Source organism: Epinephelus fuscoguttatus, linkage group LG20, assembly GCF_011397635.1.
Source record: "Epinephelus fuscoguttatus linkage group LG20, E.fuscoguttatus.final_Chr_v1".
Classification (NCBI taxonomy): domain Eukaryota; kingdom Metazoa; phylum Chordata; class Actinopteri; order Perciformes; family Serranidae; genus Epinephelus; species Epinephelus fuscoguttatus.
This window is the reverse complement of record NC_064771.1, coordinates 643,682-650,587: the sequence shown is the minus strand read 5'-3', so window position 1 is coordinate 650,587 and position 6,906 is coordinate 643,682.

Here is a 6,906-nt window from a genome sequence, read left to right as displayed (position 1 = left end):
AAATAATAATAAGTTATACAGGCTGGGTTTTTTGGATACCCTGAGATTCAGGACCCTGGATTTGGAGTGATTCTCTCCCTGACGAGTGTGTGAGCATCTGGATCGAGGAGGGCCTTCCCATCCTTCATCTTCTGTCCTGTCAACGTGGTGGGGCTGTGGGGAAGGACTTTCAAGGACGATTGAAGTGGACTATTTTCTTATTTTTTGGGGAAAAACATTTTATTTTATTTAGGGTGCACCCAGTTAAAAGACATTTCAAAAGAGAACAAAACTGACTGCTGGCAGTATTTGTGAATTGTTTATTGTTTTTATGTGTATTTAATACAGTGTTTTTGCTTAAATTTACCTGTGTGTTCCAGTTACTTGTTGTGGTGTCCAATCCTTTATTATTACTTCGCCCTGCGAACCGAAAAAATACTAGCCAGTGTGCACTTACCTGTCAGGTGGGTTACAATGGGATCGTTGAAGCCATCAAAAAGTCAAACGTATTTGCTGGCGAGGGATCAATAGTCGCCACGCCGCCACATGGACACCATTAGACGTAGCTTCACAATGTTCATAAGGTAGCTTCACCAACTTCTGCATGCATTAGAAGTGGAATGAAGTTGATGCAGTCAAGTTTGTGGCATTAGTAAATGTTAAAGAAAAACTGGTCACTTCCTGTTACCACCGGGGGGCGCTATGAGTAGGGTGGGATATTAACATACCGGGGCATTCGAGGCGGAGCCCTCATCATGTCCAGCAAGTTTGAAGCTGCTGAGATCAAGAATGTGGGCAGGAGAGTCGTTCGAAATTTGATGGCAAGAAAACGAAAGGGGGTGCCATGAGCGAGATTGCCTACGAGTATATGGAGGCGTTGAGGGCGGGGCTCTTATCATGTTAGGGTAAGGTATTTGGTGGCGAGGGAGGCACCATAGCAGCCACACCCGTTGACATAGAGAAAAGCTTTTAATAACTTCTGCCTACGACAAAGTAACCCCAAGGGGAGGGGTTTTTGAAAATTTGTAGGGGGTACTATTTCGGCATTTCGCATCGACCATGTGCAACTGCCCAAAAATATTGAATTTCGGATCCGGCCGAACGAATGTGTGAAGTTATAAGCATTTTGAAATTTGGGAAAGGGGCGAAATTGGGACATGAAATGTGGTAATAATAATAATAATAATAATAATAATAAACAGCGCGATTACAATAGGGTCCTACGGACGACTTCGTTGTCGCTCAGGCCCTAATAAACAGCACGATTTCAATAGGGTCCTCTGCGGATGACTTCGTCGTCACTCGGGCCCTAATAATAATAATAAACAGCATGATTACAATAGGGTCCTCACGGACGACTTTGTCGTTGCTCGGGCCCTAATAATAATAATAATAATAATAATAATAAACAGCACGATTACAATAGGGTCCTACGGACAACTTCGTCATCGCTTGGGCCCTAATAAACAGCGCAATTACAATAGGGTCCTCACGGATGACTTCGTCGTCGCTCGGGTCCTAAAAATCCTTGCATTTCAATAGGGTCCTCGCACCGCTAGGTGCTGGGGCCTAATAATAAACAGCGCGATTTCAACAGGGTCCTCAGTAGGGATAGGAATCGAGAACCGGTTCCTGTTAACAACCGGTTCCAACTGGTCCAATTCATCGACATCATTAGCCTTTATGCTGAACAATTCCCTTATCAATTCTTTTCATTACGCCAAATCTATGCTCGTCAGTCAGCAGCCCATTCAACAACAAAGAAGACGTAATGGCAGAGAAGCGGTCAAAGCCGTAGCTTCACTTCACGCTGTTGTTAGGCTCCCTGGAGCTGCTAGCCTGCTGTGGAGCTTCGGCGCATCCCGCCTTCAGGTGGACGGCGGGCGGGGCGCTGTTGTTGTTAGCCTCACTGGAGCTACTAGCTCACTGTGGAGCTTCGGCGCATCCCCACTCTAGATGGACGGCAGGCGGGGCGCTGTTGTTGTTAGCCTCCCTGGAGCTGCTAGCCCACTTTGGAGCTTCTGCGCATCCCCGCTCCTGTTGTCGGATTTCATGGGAACTCCAAGGATGGGAAGATGAGGGCAGTTGAGTTGATTTGCACGCTATTTGTTGTTATAATATGCTGGGCTAGCTGTGTTAGCTGCCTCACCTGAGTTAGCTGCACTAGCTGCGTGGTGTAGACACACTCAGGCTGTGGGACAACTCATTGTGGCTGTTGTTGTGACATAGATAACCATATGCCAATGCTGGCTTATGACTGTGAAAGCTACCATTAGTTTTTTGTGTGGTTAACAGTTAGACGGCGTCGAAACATTTCTATGCGGGAGGAGGTGTGTCGTTAGGAGGCTCCAATAGGAGAGGGACATGAGCTCAGAAAGGGGGGATCATGGAGCACAGAGGGAGGGGTATGTGTGTGTGTGTGTGTGTGTGTGTGTGTGTGTGTGTGTGTGCGTGTGCCGGGGTTGCTTTTTTTCAAATCTTTATTCATCTTTCTAATCTAGACCATGGCTTTAAGGTTCATAATAAAAATGAAAGCAGATGTATCGGGTTACAAACAACAGGAGGTGATATCATTAATTCACATCAATTTACTTTTTTATGACACTATTTGACAACTCTACAACTGGAACAATCACAGTCCAAAAAATGCCATTTCTAGAGAACTTGATAAAATATCTGAAATTAACCATCATCCTTACTCTTTCTTAAAGGATAACTTTTTCAACGGTATTTTTCAATCTGGGCCCTATTTCCCCATGTGTATGTGTGCATATGATTCATAGGTACAACTCGTTTTAAAATTGGTTAAGTATTGAGGGAGGCTGATGCAGCCGGCAGCCGGCAGCCGCGAGGTAGATATGCGTCCCTTAGAAGTTTGCACATTAAAAGTGCTTTTTTCCCACCAGTGGCCGGTTCTCTGTAAATTCAATTCAATTCAATTCAATTCAATTTTATTTATAAAGCCCAATATCACAAATCACAATTTGCCTCACAGGGCTTTACAGCATACGACATCCCTCTGTCCTTATGACCCTCACATCGGATAAGGAAAAACTCCCCCCAAAAAAACCCTTTAACGGGGAAAAAAAAAACGGTAGAAACCTCAGGAAGAGCAACTGAGGAGGGATCCCTCTTCCAGGATGGACAGACGTGCAATAGATGTCATACAGAACAGATCAGCATAACAAATTAACAGTAATCCACAGAGTGTGCAAAGCAGTAATCAGAGCAAAGGGTGGCTATTTCCATTAATTCAACTACTAATTAATTCCACTAATTAACCCTGATAAGGCACACCTGTGAAGTGGAAACCATTTCAGGTGACTACCTCTTGAAGCTCATGGAGAGAATGCCAAGAGTGTGCAAAGCAGTAATCAGAGCAAAGGGTGGCTATTTTGAAGAAACTAGGATATAAAACATGTTTTCAGTTATTTCACCTTTTTTTGTTAAGTACATAACTCCACATGTGTTCATTCATAGTTTTGATGCCTTCAGTGAGAATCTACAATGTAAATAGTCATGAAAATAAAGAAAACGCATTGAATGAGAAGGTGTGTCCAAACTTTTGGCCTGTACTTTAAGTGTTTCTCCTAGATCTGTAAATTGTAAATACTGAACTGAGGTACACTGTGGACTCTAAGGGGATGGTAAACACACTTGTGTAATCAGATTTTAAATGTCTAATTTCTAAACAGAGTTGGGTAAGGGTTACTTTAAAAGTAATCATATTACTTTACTGTGTTACTTTTTTGAAAAGTAACCAGTTACTTTACTGCATTACTCCCTGAGTAAAGTAACTCAAGTACTTTTAAAGTACTTCCAACGTTACTCCCTGAGAAAAGTAACTTAAGTACTTTTAAAGTACCTATGAGTATTCTACATTTCTTGTTGGGGAATGGACCACAGGGCGATAAGCCTACATTTTTTTGTCTCCAAAATTAAAGTTATGGGTGTAGCCATTGCAGACAGCAGAAATCTGCCTCCTTTTTGTACTGTAGGATCCACATGTAATCAGGTAGGCACATTTATGCATTTTCTCAGTGGGCAAATACATGCTCCTGATTAAAGGAGTATTACCCAAGAGTCCAGTAGAGGGCTCCGCCTGTGCTAATAGAGCTAGGGTTACAATGTCGTAACTTTTGTTATTTCCCCCTTTCTCCTCATGTCTTTAGGGTTGAAGTGATATCAAGAACTTGAGAAATTTTACTTACTTGTTCTGAGTGCTCCTCATACTTTTTAGGAGCAATAAGTAAGACATGAATGAACTTAAAAAGATATATGAGATTTCATCTATTACTTTAATTTCTGTCATTGTAATCTCAATTTATTATCTATTTGTCTTACCTATGTCTCAAAAATGTTGTCTCACATTATCTCATCTTTTCTCCCATGAGGATTTGAGGACTGAACTCAAAAAGGTCACCACTCTGTTAAGAGTAAAAAAAAAAAGTGACAAAGTCTTCATCGTGTCAGTTCTCATCAGCATTTTGCTGTCAAGTCTAAAGTTAAGTGGAGTCTCAGTATACCAGTAGCTCGTGCCGTAGCTTGTCTTATCGTATTATCTATTACAATAACAGTTAAGTTTCAGAATGAACAACATTCAGAACAACGGCTATTTTTCAGGGCTCACCTGAATTTTTCAGGACATCTGGTCATCCTATTTAGAAAAAGACAGCTGCCTTTACAATAGTCTGATAGCCCCCTGAACTAGTAGGTTTAGTAGGCATCTACTGGCCCCTATATTTGGGACAGATGAGTGGTTCAGTAGCCTGACTACAGTGAAGTTGGGTTTGTTGAGAACACTGGGGGAACCCACATGCAGGACACAAACAGTTGGGGGAAAAAATAAGGATTTATTCCAACAAAAGGAAAAAATGGTGAATGGTGGTGAGCAGGGTCCAAGGGTCAAGTGAGAAGGGTGAGGGGGATGATGAGCAGGGCTGGCTGGGGAGCAGATGGGTGGATGGCTGGCAGGTTGGTTGGAGAAAGGAGAGGCAGATGCGTACTGGTCCTGGAACATACGGAGAATCAGGATTAACAAAAAGGCGGAAACAACACGGGGAAATCACAATCAATAAATTGTTCTTTCTTAAAGTCTGGCCTGAGAAAACTACCACAGAGGGTTGAACAACATTCTGGCGATGAGTGGGTGAGAACCAGGGGTAGATATAGATATATATTATATATATATATATATATTGATGAGCTTGATGGAAGGTAGGTGTGTGTGATCAGCCAGGTGTGTGTAGTCAGCCAGGTGAGTGTAATCAGCCAGGAGCCAGGGAAGGGAAGCCACAAGACACAGACAGACACTGGGGAAAGGGGCAGGGAAAACACAGGAGAACACTGGGAAATGCAGTCCAACAGCACACAGCTGCAACAGGGTTGGTCTTTCATCACTGATGAACCTGGCTATTACCTCTAATGAACTTTTCCAACATTCTTTCTTTCTTCTATTATTTGTTAATACTTAATGGTGAATTGAAAATATGCCTGACAAACTTTTTCTTTTAATATGTGTGGTCCCGGGCGGCACGGTGGTGTGGTGGTTAGCACTCTCGCCTCACAGCAAGAGGGTTGCCGGTTCGATCCCGGGCGTGGGAGCCCTTCTGTGCGGAGTTTGCATGTTCTCCCTGTGTCAGCGTGGGTTCTCTCCAGGCACTCCGGCTTCCTCCCACAGTCCAAAGACATGCAGATTGGGGACTAGGTTAATTGGTAACTCTAAATTGTCCTGCGATAGTCTGGCGACCTGTCCAGGGTGTACCCTGCCTCTCACCCAATGTGAGCTGGGATAGGCTCCAGCCCCCCCGCGACCCTCAAGAGGATGAAGCGGTTAGAAGATGAATGAATGAATGTGTGGTCCCATTAGGGCAGTCCTGCAGCTTGTGCAGGGGAGAAACAGTACAAAACTGGTTAGCAGAAAATCAGAAATAAGACTTGTGGTTTGGCTTTGGTGTATTGTTTATTTACCCATTTCAAAATGAAACAAGAAAATATGCAGTGATTTGGCATTTCTAAAGCCTATAAAAAGTGCCCAGATGCACAGACCTGCAAGGGTTATGCACTTATACAGAATTCTGCAAGGTGCATCCTACTGGTTAGCTGATGGTTCTGAGTGGACATAATGGCACAACACAGTGCAAAATAACAAAAGAAAACAAAATGAAAAAGATTTTTGATTTTCTTGCTTCTTTGAAAAAATTTTCACGCCCATATACAAAGTTTTTTAATTATTCATTTTTCATATTGATGTATGTTATCATTTAATGACCAAATGTGTCCAAAGTCATTCATTTAATCATTCATGCATTAATTACCAAGCTGCTGAGCTGCAGGTAAAACATTAATACTGGTTAATGATAGCAGCTGTGCTGTGAGATTACAAGCATTCATAAAATGAGTGATCACAAAAAAGTAAGAAGCGAGTTAGACTGTCCCATACAATTACAGCCACAAATCATCTGTTCTCACATTTAAATGAAATGCATATCAGCTCCACTGCAGATCATTCAGCTCACTGAAATGGTAACAGATGCTTTGTGACTTTAACTGAATTTTAAATGTCAATGCAGCCAATCTGACAGTATAGCAGTTAGTAACAATATTTTTGTTTATTTTGTCCGTTGTTTTGATCATGAAATAAAGACCTTACCTGCTGCACAGCAGCTTGGTAATAACTGTCGGTCAACACAGCTTAGTATTTCTGAGCTGTTTCTTGTTTCATTATCTTGCAACAGAAAAACAAAAATAGATGAATGAGAACAACTTTATCCCGAATTCTGCTTTATTAAAACACAGTGTAGTGATCATCCAGAGCAAGAAGGGCCATCTACGTGGTCAAACATGCACAGTTTTCCAATCTGAGGGCTTTGTTTATCAAATTGTGCAAAAGGTTTAAACAACTGGTGCACACGATTTATGATTCAG